This window comes from Castor canadensis, chromosome 7, assembly GCF_047511655.1.
Source record: "Castor canadensis chromosome 7, mCasCan1.hap1v2, whole genome shotgun sequence".
NCBI classification, from domain to species: domain Eukaryota; kingdom Metazoa; phylum Chordata; class Mammalia; order Rodentia; family Castoridae; genus Castor; species Castor canadensis.
This window is the reverse complement of record NC_133392.1, coordinates 134,482,176-134,500,484: the sequence shown is the minus strand read 5'-3', so window position 1 is coordinate 134,500,484 and position 18,309 is coordinate 134,482,176. Positions and strand designations below refer to the sequence as shown.

The 18,309-nt window shown below is 48.1% G+C and overlaps 1 long non-coding RNA gene across 1 annotated transcript in view; it reads left to right on the top strand.

Annotated features, from left to right (window-relative positions):
• The window catches only part of LOC109692787 (uncharacterized), a 128,867-nt gene that overhangs the window by 41,455 nt on the left and 69,103 nt on the right, over positions 1–18,309 (top strand). Inside the window, exon 4 of the long non-coding RNA XR_012449954.1 lies at positions 9,486–9,597. This is a non-coding gene — a long non-coding RNA (uncharacterized lncRNA). The remainder of the gene's footprint in view (positions 1–9,485; positions 9,598–18,309) is intronic.

Genomic DNA, 18,309 nt, shown 5'->3' with positions numbered 1-18,309 from the left:
GAACAATTCCAAAGAACGCTTTGGATTGAAGAAGACTCAATGCAGGCGACCCTGAGTTTCCATCCAAGGAGCCCTGGGCCATGTGCGCGGGCGGGGGTAGTGGTGGTGGGGAATGGGGGGCAAGCAAGGAATGAATGGCCTGGTGTGTGGGCAGCCAGCTGTGCTGACTCTACTTCTGACCCTCTTGGGCACAAGGCCCCACCGTCTGCATCCCCAGAGGAGGATGGGTAGGGGCCTTGCAGGGGACCAATCCCTCACAAAGGTGGCGAGAGGAATTACCCTGCTAAAGTGGTCATGAATTATAGAAAGGGGGGGGAGGAAGGCCCAGAATATCATATGTGTAAATAAACCGGAGTGGCGGCCAGACATAAAAGCCAGCCACCGAGCTCTCGCGCCCACAGCGCCCCCTCCTACACACCCATCTCCTGCCAAGTACCACAGCAAGTCACTTACAACCTCCTTCTTCAAAGGATTTGTTAATAAGTCAATGACGGAGCATCTAAAGGGGAAAATATTTCTCTTTATAGTTGGAGATAATTGTCCCAGAAAAAAAAAACAACAACAAATCTTTAATTACAACTCACATGGAGAAAGCTTGATTTGTGGGCAGAGCCCAAATGCTGAGGAGCTGGATGTAAAATATTTGTAATATTTAGGGAACCTAGAGTTTTACATAAAAGTAAACAGCATTGCCTGAAGGCACAATTTCCAGCAACACAATAAAATGTGCAGTGAATTTATGGCGGCCATCCATTAGCTCTTACCAAGGCAACGTCGCCCCTATCTGTCGTCCATCATTATAATAGAGGGTTAATGTACCGAATTTACATAAAAAAGTCATATTGTCTGCATGAATTATTTACACTCGAAGCTGTTTTTACAGCTTGGTTTCAAGCTGGATTCTGGGAGAGATTCTGCCAGTAAATTACTCTGTGGAGACTTGGTTCTATAACTGTGCGGAGCCAGCAATGAAAAGAAAGGCAAATGGGCAGGCCCTTGCGGGTCGTTGGTGCTGACGCCTCTTGGGTGGGGGCTGGAGGCAGTGGTGGAGGCTTCAGGAGGCCGTGGGACCCTGCTGCAGATGGGGCTTTGCCTCTGGATGTGGCTTCCCAGTTGCTGCCCAGCTGCCTGTGCTCTCAAAGCTGGCTGGAGCTTGTGGAACCTTGAGGCTTTTAGGGGTCAGGGTCCTGGAAAGAGAGAGAAGCCACTGCTTTTGATGGAGCAGGACCCAGCTCCCTGAGCAAGAACTCATCCCCGCCGTACAGATGTGAAGACTGAGATGAGGAGGGCACCTGCTCAAGAGCCAGGAAGCCCATGCATCCCAGGTGCGATGGCTCAGACTGGGGGCAGGGAGAGCAGGGTTGGCATGGGGTACCTTTGAGAGGACATAGTGAAAAGCCCCGGCCTACCGTCTCACCCTTCTAGGACTTTGAGTTGACTGGAGGCAGTTTTAGAGGTTGCGCTAGGGGTGGGCTGGGTTTAGGGCACTGGTTCTCATGTTCTCTTTTCTTGGGGTATGGGGTACTGGGGAGAACTGCTCATACCTCCAGGTGGTGTGAGTTATGAGGACCTGGTCACAGAAGGCAAAGAACTGGATTTTTGATCCCATGTCAGCTGCATAGCCTTGAGAAAGCTTTGGGGGCTCAGTTTCCTCATCTGTGAAATGTGATTTCTAATCCCAACCCTCAGAGCCTACCCCAAAGCAATGGTGATGGATTCGAATGGGACACAATGCTTTGGGCATCTTGGGATGTACGACCAGCCAGGCCACAGGCGACAATGGGGCCAGTAGGAACTGGAAAAGAAGAGTAAGATGGACGAATAGATGGGCAGATGAGGCCAGACAATACTACAACAAAGGGTAAAAGAATCACAGACAGAGAAACTGGGAGAGACAAAGAGCAAATGCACAGAAACAGACAAAACAGAGATAGAAAGGGCGAGAGGTGCCAGTCATTGGGAGACAGGAGTCAGACAAGCCCCAGATGCCTTCAGGCCCTGACTGCTGGGAGCCCTAAGGAAGCTTTTAGGACAGTGAGGAGCCTGGGCTGGGAAGGGCCAGCTCTGGGGCCTGGGCTGCCTTTTGCCTGAACCCTCCCCTCAGCCAGTCAGAGAAGTACCTGGGCTTCTCTCTGGCCCGTGGTTCCTGCCTCTGGTCCCTTCACTTTTCTGTAGGAGGTCAGACCTGGATGCCAGCCCCCTGCATCCCCCATCCCCCAGCACCTGCGATAGGCAAGTGCTTGTCGCTGCACTCAGGCCTCCGGCTCCTGCAGCAGTGGTGGCAGGTCCTGGGGGCCTGGAGACAACAAATGACTCCCTGCTGACGGGCTGCTCACTGCCTTCTGCCTGCCAGCCCGTTTCTCTGCACACAGGCAGATAATCACATAAGGCAAGGGAACCCCTCCTGCCCATGGTGGCATGATTTAAACCCGAACTTTGCTTTGCTTTCTTTCATCCTGGGAGAAGCAAGATTTAGAGGATACATTTCTCTGTCTTCCTGGGAGCCTGTATGTGCTTGCAAACACACACACACACACACACACAAAGGCGTGCACACATTGCAAACTATGCATGTGTGAATACTTGCACACCAATATGCCCACTCATTTCCAAACCACATGTGCATCACTGTTACACGTACACACTCATAACTCTCTGCCCCAGGTTAGGGTAGGAGGGAAATTCATTTGTGACTGGAGCAGCCATGATGGGGTGGGTGGAAGACGAAGTGGACAAGGTATGTCATAAGGGACCCTCCAAACCTTGCCCTACCTTGTCACACAGAAGAGGGAGCAAGATGTGTGCTCTTGTATGAATGTGCGTGCCTCCGTGTGTGTCTGTGTGTAAGCATGTTTCTGTGAGTGTCACACAAGTGTGAATGCCTTTGTGGAGTACAGAGGTTGGCAGACTAACACGGAAGAGTGTGGAGGAGTGTACAGAACTCAGAGCAGAAACCACATCCATGGTGCCACTGCCACAGGACTGGTCTTGGCAAGCTGTCAGCTTCTACTTCTGCTGCCCCCAAGGGTCCTGCGGTTCTGACATTCTAGACTGTGTGCTCTCCGGGGAGTTTTTCTCTGAGACTCCAGTAGGTCAGGCTTTGGGGTGTGTTTGTGTTTAATGAATGTTTGTGACTTTGGCTGGGTGGATCTGTGCATCAGTGTGGTGTATTGGTGTGTGTACGTTTTGAAGCTTGCACTTTTCCAGCAGAGGAAGCCCAGGAGCCTGTGCCTGCACTGTGAGCCTGGGGCAAGTCTAATATTTCGTGTGTGTGGCCACGAGTTAGGGGTGGTCTTTGAGTGTTTTTGCTCAGTGGAAGGATTTGTGGGGGTGAGGACCAGAGGCCATCCTTGCTTCAAATGTGTAGCTTCCCCGGCTGTGGTTCAAATGTCTCCACCAAAAGTCATGTTGACATTTTTTTTCTATTTCTACATAGGTATTTTCCTGTGTAGCTCAGGCTGGCTTTGGACTTGCGATCTTCCTGCCTCTACTCCAGAGTGCTGGGATTGCAGATGTGCCCCACCATAGCCAGTCTCATGTTGAAATTTTATCTCTACTGTGAAGTATTAAAAGGGCAGAAGTTAAATCTGACTCACATTTGGAGGTGGGACCTTTGGGAGGTAAATAAGGTTAAATGAGGCATGAAGATGGGGTCCTAATCCTATGGGAACTAATCCTGAGCCAGGAAGTTCATGTGATGTCCCATGCCATCTGGGGATTCTGCAGAGAGTTCCCACCAGCAAGAAGGCTCTTATGAGACGTGGCTGCCTGATCTCGCACTTCTCAACCTTGAAAACCATGAGCCAAATAAACTCTTTTTCTTGTACTTTGACTAGTTTGTAGAACCCAGTTATAGCAACAGAAAGCAGACCAAGCAGGTGGGGAGCATGGCTCAGCCCTGTGATCCTCGGTATTTGAGAGGTGGAGATAGGAGGATGAAAGTCTGAGGCCAGCCCAGGCAAAAAGAACAAGCTGGGCATGGTGGGGTGTGCCTGCACTTCCAACTACTTAAGAGACATAGGTAGGAGGATCGAGGTCTGAGGCCAAGCCAGGCACAATCAGGAGACCCTATCTGAAATATAACTAAAGCAAAAAGGGCAGGGAGTGTGGCTTAAGTGGAACACATTTGCCTCACAAGCACAAAGCCCTGAGTTAAAAACAAAACAAAACAAATAAAAAGCTCCCCTCCCGAACTCCTTTGCTTGGATCCTGTCCACATGTGGGTTTTGGGTCACACTGAACACTGTGGGTGCTCACATCTCTGGTTGTGGTTTCTTTCCTGGTTGCCAGAATGGACACTCCATGAGGGCAGGAATTTTAGTGGTTTTGTTCATGCCTGTGTCCCCACTATGAGAACTGTCCCTGGCACAGAGTGTCGATGTGGATGTCCAGTGTGTATTTATCGAACAAACGAGTGAAGGAATGACTTCAGCACCCCCTTCAAGGGTTCCCTCAAGACTTACTCTTTACCATGTCTTTTTACATAAAATGCTACCTGCTCACCCCAGGCCTCCAAATCCCTAATCCTGTTACAACAAGACTTTTCTTTTTTCCATATTGACTTCCAATACACTAAGCAACTTACTCATTTAATTTATTTTTAATGTTCTAGTCTTTTATTTTTCTTTTTTTCAGCGGTACTGGAGTTTGAACTAAGGGCCTTGCACTTGCTAGGCAGGTGCTCTACCACTTGAACCACATCCTAACTCTTTTTGCTTTAGTTTTTTTGGGGATAGAATCTTGCTTTTTGCCCAGGCTGGCCTAAACCTCAATCCTCCTATTTAGCCTCCCACATAGCTGGGATGACAGGTGCGTGCCCACCACCCACGCTTTATTGGTTGTGATGGATGGGTTCTTGAGAAGTTTTTGCCTGGGCTGGCCTTGAACAGTGATCCTCTCAGTCTCTGCCCCTTGAATAGCTAGGATTACAGGCATGGGCCACCACACCCAGCTACTTTTTATATACTTCTCTAAGTGGTATCCCTGTTGGAATGAACGCTCTCACTGGGGTGGGACTTTGGCCTGATCTGACCACTGATGTGCCTCAAGTGCCAGCATAGCCCCAGCACCCAGCAGTTGCTTTACCCACATTTGCTGAATACCTGGGTAGGTTTCTGGGTAGTATGATGGGCTGAGTAGCTCTGAGGGGGTTGTGTGTGAATGTGTCTGTGAGTGTGATTGTCAAGGCTGCAGTTTTGGGAACTGTAGTTTCAGGGTGACTGATGGGAAGCTGGCTGGGTTGCTCCCAAACTCTGTCCCCTGAGGCTGAGGGGTGATCGTCAGATGGAGGTTTCAGGTTCTGTGTGTCCTGCCTGGACACGATCAGGGTTTGCACACACACTCCTCCAGATGGCTTTCCTGGGGTTCTCTTGGAATCTTTTCCTCCATTGGATTTTCTGTGGTGGCCACAGGACTGAGCTGCAGTGCCAGGCTCTTTCTTCTCCCCCACAGGCAGATCTGTGCCCCAGGCTTAGGGCGTCCCTTCAACATGGGGCCCAGTCATAGCACCGATCCAGGAGAATAAGGAGGGTGTGGTTGGTGCTGCGAAGTGTCCATACGGGACACTGGATTCAGAATGTGCATGTGACTGGGAAGAGGGGCTTTGGGGGGCCACTTTGTGGGCAGGACCCTGGCCACTGGGTTTCAGGAGGCAGTGTTCAGTGTAGAGGTATCAGAGTCTGACAGCAGGTGGCTGAGCCCTGACAAAGAGTTGGGGAAGAGGGTCCAACTGGCCTTGTGCTTGGCTGTCGGGGAGTCAGGGCCCAGCATTGGGGAACCTAGGATGCCAGGGCAAAGATTGGCTTCTGGCCCCAAGATGAAGAACCCTGATCTTGTCTCCAGGGAGTGATGGGGTTCCAAGGTCCATTGCCTTTCTACCTGAGTGTGGTAGGTACAGAGATTCTGAGAACAGGGATGGGGAGTGGCTGCCCTGTGGGTGACAGTCCCAGGACCCAGGAGATGCTCAACTCAGTGGAGCTTTGGGCCAGGATCGCAAAGACAAACAGCAGGGCCAGAGGCTGAGTCCCTCCCCACCTCTCCCCAGGCCAACATTTAGGTTACATCCAATGTGGTGAGGACAGTGTTCAGGATCAAATGCTATGTGCCCTGCTTTCACAGTGACCAGCTGTGTGACTTTGGAAGGTCACACTGAACCTCAGTTCAGTAGCCTCAGGTAACCTCAGTTACCTTGTTCTCATGGTAGGATTGGATCGATCAAACTGTCATTACTACCATTATTACTTTTATGTAAAAAAAGCTGCCTAGGTCTAGGAAGGGAGGACAGGTTGACAAGAATTCAAATAAAAAAGACCCAGTGCTTGGGTGAATTGCCAGTCAGTGTGAGAGTCTGGCATGGATAGTGAAGTTTGTGACATTTGGAACAGAAGACAGTGGTCCTGGGGCCAGCCTGGCTTCACCATGACCTGGCAGACCTTCAGGTTCTCAGTGGCTTGTGACTGTTAGGCGAAGAAAATGAACCAGGTGGGCTGGAAGTGAAGCTTTTATTTATTATGCACGAGCTGGGTACTTCACACACAGTCTTATTTAATCTGTACACGCTTTGTGCCCTAGATGTGACAGTCTACATCATGGGGCAGTTTTATGGGTGAGGAATGGAGTCTCTGGGAAATTAAGTGACCTGATCAAGACTGGGGTTGTGGGATTCAAACCTGGCTCTGTCTCCCCATTCTGCCATATCTCATGAGCTCTGAAGACATTGGATAGAGTGTCTCATGACTCTTGAGAACCTGAGGCTGTGAGGGTGCAGAGGTGGCTGCCAGCTGGCTGAATGACAGCCACAGACTTCACACGTGGTAGAACCAGGTTGGTCAGCAGGAGGTCTGCAGAGACTGCCTCAGGGAGCTCTGCCTTCGACCTGTTCTCACCAGTCTATGCCAAGGACCCAGAAGACACACTGAAGCAGGCCTATAATGGGAGAAGGTGGCAGCAAGTTCTAAGGGACAAAGAAGAGTTCAGCCAGCAAAGTCAGCATCTAGAAAGATGTCAACAGGCTTGGGGGGTGGGTGGGAAAAGTGAATTGAGCATGATGAAGTATCACAGAAATAAATCCTGACTCTAGGAGGAAGTCGTACAGAGAGAGTAGCAGCTTGTGAGAGAGGTTTAGGAGCTCATGTGTGTGAATCAGTAGGTTACATTAATAGAGGTATGGAGTTTGAGGTAGGGAGAGGACCATCATCCTACCTCATTCAGCTCTCTGCCCTGGGTCAGGTTCTCTTGCACACATTTGAAAGTCAGGCGCTATTTTCTATTTTCATAGTTCCTTCTTGTTCTTTTTGGGTTCTTATGGGAAGCAGAATCCGTCTGAAGTTAGATCTTTGGATTCCATCCAGAGCAGCAACCTCTAATGACATTTATTTATTTATTTATGATACCATAGTTTGAATGGGCCTTGGCATTCTACAGCTTCAGCCATGCTCCCAGACTGTTTTTTTTTTTTGGGGGGGGGTTTAGTTAATTTTCAGGTATGGCCTCACATTTATCTCCCCTTACCCCCACCCCCAGGGCCAGCCTTGGACCTTGATCTTTCTACCTGTGATCTTCAGTAGAGCTGAGATTATAGGTATGTGCCGCCATGCCTGGCTTCTTCTCATAGTACTGGAGTTCATGCTCAGGGCCTTGCGTTTGTTGTGCAGGCACTCTACCAGTTGAGCCATGCCACCAGCAATGCCCGACTTCATGGTTGAGATGAAGGTCTCACTAACTTTTTGTGTGGTCTGGCCTCAGGCCCCAACCTTCTCAATTTCCAAATGCAGCGTAGCTGGGATGACAGGTATGAGCCTGTCTGTCCAGCCAAAATGACACCTTTAAAGGCGGAAAAGATGTTGCAGTTTTTTGGAGCTTTTGTTTGAGCGGCAAGTCTTGGGTTTGATCTTTAGGTCTCACCACCCTCATTCAAGGGAGAGGAAAGTGCTGGCATTGGCGGGGTCCTGGCCCCTTGGGCTACTGGCCGGGAGTGTCTACCTCCTTTCCAACTGTCCCCTTTCCTGCTCAGAGGCTGATCCTGGTGGTCAGTGCTGGCCAGGCTGGCTCTGCTCTGCTGAAGGAGGCTGGGAGGGAGTAGGGAGCTTTGCTCATGTGTGGGTTGCATCTCCACTTGAGCGGGTGTCACCTGCCAAGCTGCATCGGGCACAGGAAGCGCCTGGCTGGGAGGCGCGCGGTTGAATTTGGAGACTCTGCTCTACTCCAAAATGCACTTCTTCTGGCAGCTGCACCGGAGTGAAGCTGCGGAGCTTCCCTCTCTCCTGCCAGGATCACAGCCACTTTTTCCTGAGAAAGAAACAGGGCTGCAGACAGTTTTACTCATTAAATACTTCTTTTCCTCTTAAATCTGTTTTCGTGATTTTTTTTCTCAGGAACGGAAAAGTAAAACGGATGATATTGAAATAAACAAGGCATTTGTGAGAGGAAGGTTAAAGCAGATTGTTGGGGGTGGGGAAGGAGGTTGGAAACGCCCATGTTTCTGCACACAGGCTGCTCATAGCCTGTTGAGGATGGAGGGAGGGAAAGGGTGGTGAGTTGGCCCACCTCCCAGCCCCAGGAGCCTATTTCTCCAAGTGTCTTGGGGTTCACTGAGAAAGGCAGAGGGGAACGGTGCTGTCATTTATGAAGAGCCTACTAAGTGCTATGTCTCTACTATGGGTAATCTCAGCCAGTACTTGTAAGAGCCCTGGAGGAGGGCCTACTCTTCAGACTAGGAAAGTCAAGGCTCAGATGAGCTAAGCTTCAGTCATCAGGGATCTTACAGAGCTGGGCTTTGAACCTCCAGCTGCTGACCTCACTTGGATGCTGTGCTTTTTTGGCTCTACTTTGTGACCCAGAACCGTTAGATTTGGAGCTGGGGGGATAAGGAGAAGGAAAGAGGAGATAACAAGACACTGGTGTTGAAGAGGGGCTTCATGCCTGCTGAGACTGAATGTGAGTTGAGACTTGGACACATATGAGTGAGTCAAGCCCTGGGTGCTGGGATCTTTCTGACAGGACTGATTTGGGGAACGGTGCATGGCATGGAGGGAGTGGGTGGACTTGGCTTGATAACCAAGATTAGCTTCCTAGAGGTGGAGGGCCTTGGAAGTGGAAGGGAATGATCTTATTAGCAGCACAGTAGAAGTGGGGAGGAGTAGGTCTGGTTTGGAGGAGAGTAGGAAGGGAGTGGGTCTGGCATGGGAGAATCAGCTTGGAGAGTACAAGGCAAAAAAAGAGCCCTGGGCTAGAAGGCAAGTGTGTGGTTCTTGTCCTGGCCTTGCCATTGACTTGCTATGTGAACTTGGGCAAATTCCTGTCCTCTGGGCCTCAGATTTTCCATCTATAAAATGGTGGAATTGGACTGCAGGATCCCATGAAGAAAGAAGGCGACTAAAGTCCAGAGGTACTTGACTATCAAGACTTAGCAGTAAACTTGTGAAATGTCAGGACTAACAGAGCCCCTAGGAATCATCTATCTAAGCTCTCTTATTTACATCTTAAAGGATGAACTGGAGTCATTGAGGCAAAGGAAATGGAGACACAGAGACGGGAGAGAGGAAAGGGCATCCCAGGGAGGAGGCTCAGTGTGTGCGACAGCATGGATGGAGGCAAGAGGTAGGTGTGTGGGGAATACTGGGGGCAGGTGCTGTTGAAAAGTAGATAGGCATGAGGGGAGCAAGAGGTGTGTGATCAGGAAAACAGGGCCAGGTTCAGAGGATCAAGGGGCTTTGATTCCATCTTTTAGGCAATGGTCCCCACTGAAAGGGTGGGAGTGACACTCGGTGATTCGACAGGGGCTGGGTGTGGGTAAAGCCACTCACTGGGTGTAGTTAGCTCAGCTCACACTGGTGAGAGAGAAAAAGATGGTGACTGTCTGAGTGGGGTGTGTGTGTGTGTGGGGACAGATGTCAGCACCTGCTCACCAGGAATAGGATGTGGAATGGATAACATGTGTTGGTTGATGGGAGGTGGGGAGCAAGAGGAAGAGAGTCAAGAACTTGCACGTTTCTGGCAGGAAACACGGGGGGAGAGAGCAATGTGTTGGGGAAAATGATGAGCTCAGTTGTAGATTTGTGAGTTTGCATCACCAGGGGGATATTATGTAGGGTGCAGCACTTCCTCACAAGCATTTACTACTTGACAGGTGGGGCTGGATGCTGCTTTCGTGTAGCTGTCAGCCTAGAGGGGTGTTCAGACATTCTTCTGTCCTTTGGTGTCTCACAGGAGACCCCACTTCAGAGATGAGAAGTCAGTGACTGTGTCTCCCGGCATGGCATCCTGTGTGCCTCAGGGGACATGGAGCTAGAAGTGAACGTGGGTGTTAGAAAATTGTGAAGAAGTGGATTTCATCCAGAATGCCTTTTTGGGTGATCTTGTGTGCTAAGTGGGTTAATACAACCTCTCTTCCAGGCCGTGGTGTGCTAGAGGGGGTCTAATGGCTCATAGAACTGGGTGAGAGTGTCGCTTCCAAACAATGTTCTGTGACATCCCCTTGGTAGTTTGAAACTGAATGGCATGGGAGTATTTACACCACGGCAATTGGCAAATGCTACAAATTGGGGCTTTTTTTTTCTTTTTCAGTGCTGAGGCTTGAACTCAGGACCTACACCGTGAGCCACTCGGCCAGCCCTTTTATTGTGATGGGTTTTTCCGACTTAGGGTCTCATGAACTATTTGCCCAGGCTGGCTTCAAACCACTATCCTGATCTCTGCCTCCTGAGTCAGCTAGGATTGCAGGTGTGAGCCACCAGTGCCTGACTTGGGGCTCTTTTATCTTTTCAAGAGCTGGTTGATAAATATTTACTAGTTCACAGTGAATGCTTACTGCTTACAGAGTATGGTTAGGATGATGGGTACCAAGCGCCAGGCATAAGGGATACACAAGCACACACAAGCTTGGCACACAGCAGGAACTTAAGTGTGACTGCCTTTTCCTTTCTAAGGGAAAGATTGCTTCATTTGCTCAGAGTAACAGCTTCCTTCAGCTGGTGACATCTTCTCTCTTCTCTCAGACAATGTGATCCACTGGTAGTCATAATCTTCTCCTTGGCCCCCACAGAGGGGTGGAGCCAAAGGCTGAGGATTTTGGAGTCTTGTGAGTCCAAGTTTGAATCTTGGCTCTGCCTCCCCCTAGCTGTGGAATGACCTTGGGCGGGTTATTTAATCACTCTCAGGCTCAATTAAGTCACCTGTAAACTGGGGATGGATGTGCCTCCCTCATTAAGTTGTTGTGAAGATGAAATGAGGTCATGGGGGCGTGAGCACCTGGCACCAAGGTATAGTTTCAGTGAGAGCTTGACCGGTGCTGGCCTCTGTCCCCTGGAGGGTGCAGTGTGGCCTGGGGGCTCAGCCTTGGCCCTGGGCAGAGAGGACAGAATCTTGGTGGAACATGTAGGTTGGGAGCGTGGTGGACTGTGGGAGCCTCCAAATGCACTTCGAGTGCAGTAGAGGGGACTGTTCTGCAGCTCAGCTTCCAGGCCCTTACCTGCAGATCTGCAGATAAAGGCCTCTCTCAGCTCACCTCCTAGGATTCTGGGGTGCTGCGGCAGCCTAGGCCGCCCTGATTTACCACCCCAGCCCCAAGCAGATTAAATCACCCAGAGTCATTTGAATTTTACCCAGCCTTGTCACACAAATCTTAAAAACTGCTCTCTGGCAAGAAAACTTTCTCTGTACTTTTTGGAGAACGACTAAGAGCTCTAGAAATTGAGTTGAAATGGGAAAAAGGAGGTGGTGGTGGCAGGAATGAAGCATCTTCAGGTCAGGGGAGAGAGAGAGAGAGGAGAGGAGAGGAGAGGAAAGGAGAGACTCTCAGGCAATGTCATCTCTGGCTGTGTGACATAGGGCAAAACACTGAATCTCTCTGAGTCTCACAGGATTGCGGTGAAGGTGGAAAGGGCTTGCTGGTATAAACTGTTTTGTAGATTTCGGTCAGTTCTGTGACTAATTGGGAAGATGGGACAAATAACTATATAAGCAAATTCTTTTTTTTTTTTCCTTTTATTATTCATATGTGCATACAAGGCTTGGGTCATTTCTCCCCCCTGCCCCCACCCCCTCCCTTACCACCCACTCCGCCCCCTCCCTCTCCCCCCCACCCCCTCAATACCCAGCAGGAACAAGGGTTTTTGCTGGTTGAGATAAGGATAGCTATACAGGGCATTGACTCACATTGATTTCCTGTGCATGGGTGTTACCTTCTAGGTTAATTCTTTTTGATCTCACCTTTTCTCTAGTTCCTGGTCCCCCTTTCCTATTGGCCTCAGTTGCTTTTAAGGTATCATAAGCAAATTCTTTATGGCTGTGGTTATCATGAGTTGAGCAGAGCAAGAGCTTTGGGATCTAAAAGAGAGGAGTGCATTGCCAGAGGTCTGGGGCTAATGGACCCCTAAGTCTGAGGGAAGTGTAGCTCAAGGGAGCTTGCAGTCCTCAACAGTGTGTGTGCTCTGGCTCCTGCTTGGTTTAGCCAAATCAAGACAATCCCTGCTTCCCCTGGTTGTTCCTAAACCAATCACAGGCACAGTGCCCTGGTCGTAGGGATTGGTTGGCCCAATCAGATAGACCCTCAGGAATTTATTGCATGGCTGAGGAAGCATATCTAATCTCTCTGTAACTGGATTTGAAAGAAGAAACATGTGGCTCTAATTTCTGGCAGTCACCTGGTGATGAGGACCACTGACCTGAGAATATAATCTATATGGGGAGGTGAGAGGAGCCTAGAAAGTCACAGAAAAATGGAGTCCCAGCCCTAGTCAATCTGTGCCTGAAAACCTGTCACATCTGGAGTATTTTGTAAGTGTACTATTAAATCTGCTTTATTAAATCTGTTTGGATTTTGTTTTTGTATTACTTGCAACATAAAAGCAGACACAGGGGGCTGATGGAGAAATCTGAGTGGGGAGGTGAGAGCTTGCTTGGGTAGCCATCAATGAGGAGAGCATCTAGGTTGGGGTAAAGGGTGGCAGGGAGCGTGTATTGGGGTGGGGATTGTAGGGGACTATGGAAATGATACCAGAAGGGAGTCAGGGTTGAATAATGAAAGGTGTCAGATCAGTTTTAAGAACTTGGACCAATTCTCCGGGCAATGAGGAGTAAGAGAAGATTTGTAAGCAGAGTTGGGGAGGGGAGAACGGTAAATGATGTGAACACAGTGGTATTTTAGGAAGATCAACTTAAGAGTGAGATATATACAGGTTGAGTGGGAAGGTGAAGTTGGGGGTTGAGATTTAAAAAATGATCGTTTATTGATAAGGTGCACAGTTCATTAGCTATCTAAGTGTATTATCTCACTTAGTCCTTAAAACAGCCTGTGCCTTCCCCAGTTTAAACTGGGCTTCAAAGATCTTAAGTAACTTGACTAGATCAAATAATTAATAATCAGCAGGATCAGGATTTGAACTCAGGTCATCTGACTTTAGGCTCTGTACCTATTCATCATTTTTATGATAACACAGGTGACAAATTAATGTAGGCTAGAATGAGGTCATGACCACAGGGTGGACAGGATGGAACAAGAGACATCAGGCTGATGAAACCTGAGATATGTGCTCATCAAAGTTAGAAACCAGCGAGGGGAGCTATGCTGCATTGTGTCATGTTGTGGGTTTGCATGCATGTGAGCTGGGGACTGAAACCAGGGCCTCATACAAGCTAAGCACTGATGCCACTGAGCTATGGTGTATCCCAGCCCTATCTATATTTTTAAAGACAATTCCTGAAGTGCTAGAAATTGCAATTAGACAAGATTAAAATGGAGGAGAGTGGCAAATAATCACAGGTCAAAGGTGCGATGATCATTCATCTGGAAAACCAAGGTAATTTCCTGAAAAATGATTGGAAATTAGGGAGCTTGTGTAAAATGGCCAGTAAGAAAACAATACCTGCAGACTGGTATCCTTTCTATTCACAAAATGACTGTCTAGAAGGTAAAATAAAAGACCTCTTCCACAGAACGAAGAAGAAAGCAAAAACACAAAATACCTGGAAACAAACTTTACAAGAAATGTGCAGCATTTCATGAAGAAAAGCAGAACAGAAAAGAGGCTTGAGTAAATAAGATACATATCTAGTTCTTGGTTGGAAAGATTTAATATATAAGGTGCCAATTCTTACAGGAATGTGCAAAATTAAGATAATTCAATCAAGAGCCCAACAAAAATCTTTTTGAATTTGACAAAATAATTATAAAGCTAATATGGAAGGATAAAAAAAATGAGACTAGTCAGGAAAATTCCAAAAAAGAAAAATGATGAATATTTATCAGATATTATCATGTTTTGTAGGGGACAATAATTAAAATTCTTGTGTTAAGAATAGACACATTCTGTCATTGGGACAGAATGGAGAGTTCAGAAATGGATCCAAATATTTAAGGGATTTTTATATGATAAATGGCATTTCAATTGAGTTTGGAAATATGGACTATTTTATAAATCTCAGTTGAGCTGGGGTAATGGCCAGCCATTGATGCGCAAGCTGGTTTTCACCTTACTCCAATACCTGTCAAGCCATGATGACCTTGGAAATAAAAGTAGGGATGAATATCTTGCTCACCTTAAAGTGGGGCAGGTCCTTTTAAGTCATGATATCCAGAAATCATAAAAAAAAATTCAACTATATGAGAATTTAAAATGTATGGGAATTAATGAATATTATAAGAGAAAAAGGGAGGTAGAGGGAAGAAAAGTGAGAAAAAATTTCAATCTCATCTGTAACGTACAAAGAACTTTTACAGATTATTAAGAAAAAACATAAATATTTCATTAGACACACAGGCAAAGGACATGGACAAGCAGTTCACAAAGAATAACTCCAAATGACTGAAAAACCAAAAAGCTATTTGTCTGTTCTCACTAATAACTCAGCAATACCAATAAAAACCAATGCTATTGGCCTTGTGTTCCTTTGGTCAAACATGGTGGCTGACAAAAGCCATTGCTGGCGAGACAGTGAGCAGGCAGGTGCTTGGGCATCAGTTGTGTGCCATGCATTGGTATGAGCTGTCTAAAGGGCAGTGTGGCAGAATTAGAAATCTAATACTCTATTACTGTGATCTCATTTGCCAGTTTTTATTCTAAGGAAGCAAATGACAAAAATGAGCAGAGATACACACAAGGATATTTCTCCCAACATTGTTTATGAGACTAAAATCTTTTTTAAAAATTTTATTCATATGTACATACAATATTTGGGTCATTTCTGCCCCCTTCCCCCTGCCCCCTCCCTTAACCACCCACCCTCTCCCTCTACCCCTCTATCCCCTCACTTCCAGGCAGAAACTATTTTACCCTTATGTATGAGACTAAAATCTTGACAACATCCTAAATGATCAATAGAGACCCAGTAAAATAAAGGATGATACATACATACAATGGAATACTACAAAGTAATTAAAATCAGTTTGTAGAGCTCTATTTATTGATATAGAAAGATGTTGATGACATATTGTTGAGTGAGAAAAGCAGGTGTCAGTGAGAACAGTATGTATAATACAACTCATCTATAAAATCGTATACATGTGTGTATATGCATAGAGATATGTCTGGAAGGCTGTTCACCAGAATGCCAGGAGAAGTTATATCTGGGTGGTGGGATTTTTACTTTCTTTTTCCTGCTTTTAAGTATTGGTTTGATTTTTTTTTTTTTTTATAATGAGGATGGATCATGTTTTTCAATCAGAACAAATAATAAAGCAATTTTCATTTTGGAACTCAGATAAATTTCAATAGGCATGAACACGTGCTGACTTAACGGATATGGATAGCGTCAAGTTGTAAGCCAAGAATTTGATCTGTGGAGCCTGAAGAATCGAGCATTGTGGCAAACCAGGCATAGCAGGGGATTCTGGAGGATAGAGGGGACACTGCATTTTCAGTTTTGATTTGTGGTAGTGGCTGGTGGGCAGTAGGGCTGCCTCTTTGTCCTCCCCAGGGACAAAACTGTGCATGAGACTTTGGAGGGAGGAAGTGCACGGGTGGGAGCATGGCCCTGGAACATGGCCACAGCGGAGAAGAAAGAGACTGCGTGGTCAGGAGGGTGAGGCCTCCAAAGGCACAGAGCACCTTAGAAATCCTGGGGCAGGGGGGAATTTCCAGAGAAAGGTCAGCCATATCTAATGCTGCAAAGCCACCAAGACCCGGGAAAGGCACAGGTCTAGACAAATAGGAGTTTGTTGGTGACCTGTGAGAGAGCAGTGGAGAGACCTGGGAAGAGTGGGGCCCGTCCATTGTCATGTGCAGGAGAGAGGACATTTGTTGTGCGAGAAAGGAGGGGGTACAGCCTTGATCAGGTCTGGAGTAGCCGGCCCCTGTGCTGCCCCATCTGGTTGCCAACTCTGGCAGGCATCACTAATTGTTCTGCTGAGCCAGAATGAAGCCCCAGTCTTCCTCCCAAGAGCAAGTCCAGGGAGCCACAACCGATCGAGTTGGCTGGGGAGGTGAACCTCCTTTCCAGGCTTGAACACATGCTTAAAGGATGATGAGAAGGAGCACATGCAAGAGGAGACTGGAGGAGCAGGAGAGAGGAGGCCTGGTGGAGCCAGGTCTCCTGTCTAGTCCATGCAGGTGTGGACCACAGGCTCAGTTCAGGGAGGCATTGGACTGGGAGTGCAATGAACAAGAGCTGTGCCTGTGAGTCTGAGTTGACTAGATGCTAGAGTGAGCTTACACCTGGCTGGGAAGAAGCCTGACTGTGTGTGCAGGGCTCATGGTGCCTCACTATCTGGCTGTCCAAGGAAGGCATAGCAGACACACTTTTGGGCCTGTGGGTCCCAATTGTAGGGCTTGAGAGCAGGACAGGGAGCTGAGACTTAGTCAAGTCTTGCTGGGAAGACTTTTAAGGAAACAGTGAATCATTTGCCCTGCCAAGGATGGCATTTGGATGGCATCAATGGGAGCATGGGGGCCTGGAATGAAGAGGTGAAAGCTCTTCTGTCCAGAGCAATGGAGGAATTCAGACACATGGGCAGAGTGCTACAGAAAATGACCAGGTTGGGGAGGGGCCCAGACATCATGTCCATCTAGAAGAAATGCTTGGAGGGGTCCAGGCCCAGGAACTAGATGTTTGCTTTTAACCTGCAGAGGCAGTGTTTCCTAAAATGTGCTTCTTAAAGTTTTAGTTTCTTGAGTTGTTCCACAAAAGAGGGTTCTGGGATCAAATACATCTATGAGATGCCTACCTGTAGCTCAGTGGGTGTGAGTAGAGTAAAGGTTCTGAGAAGTCCTGCACAGAAGAACTATGTTGTATGTAGAATTTTCCCAAACTTATTTGACACAGAAACTTTTTCAATTAAACACCAATTTACCTCCTGCAGAACCAGTGGCTAATCTGGGGTAGAGAGAGTGACATGTGTTATGTGTTCCTGGGGGTAGTGTTTGGGCCAATGTGGTGATGTGGCAAAGAGATAGATTCTGAGTCAGTTCTAGGAAGAACTTTGTAACCATTGCAGAAAGTTTGAACCAAGAAAGAGGTAGTAAAGGAACCCTCACTCCTGGGGTCTCAGGCAGAGTGTGAGCTTATCCCAGATTCCTCCAAAGGGATCTCGGTTGTAGGTGGTTGTCATGACAGACTTCGGGGGTTCCATGAGTCCTGGGATGGGGCTCCTGGCTGCCCAGAGGTGGCGTTCCCCCTTAGGTCCTGCAGCCTCTCTTGTACTGCTGTGGACCCATCCATACTCGGGGTGCTTGAAGCGATCAGTCTACAAAGGTAAGAAGTGAACACATAAACTTCTTCATTAAATCCCAAATACACATCCCAAACTTTACATCCCAGGAGCAGCAGCTGGAGACCCCACAGTTTTAATTGCTTTTCTGTGCTAGGAGGATGTCCTCTTCAGCTCTGCTTCTCCCATGCATTTAGGTGATGACTGGAGGGAGGCAGCGCGTTTGTAACATACCTGATGGGGGTCAAGAGAGGATGGAGGCCACATTGTCCTCCTGGGAGGAGGCTGGGAGGCTGGCCCCTCCATTCCAGTACTTTTTTGCGGGGGCAATACTGGGGTTCGAACTCAGGGCCTTGCACTTGAAGCACTGTACTACTTGAGCCACACCTCCAGCTTACTATTCCCCTTCTGATCCCAATGGACTCAGACTGAGACTGAGCTGCCAGGGTGGGATGTCCCTCCTCCCAGTGACTTGACAAGCGCCAGTCAGAGTGGCGGGAAGGACCCAGATCAGGTACAGGTGTGGGGCTGGGATGGGCAGAAGAAGTGACTCCATTCAATTGGCTTGAGATGCCCTCTCTGATCTCCTGCTGGGCTGGACGCTGAGCCCAGCCTTCAGATACAGTCAACCCTCAGTGCTTACTGGCTGGGATCCAGGTACCTTTCAG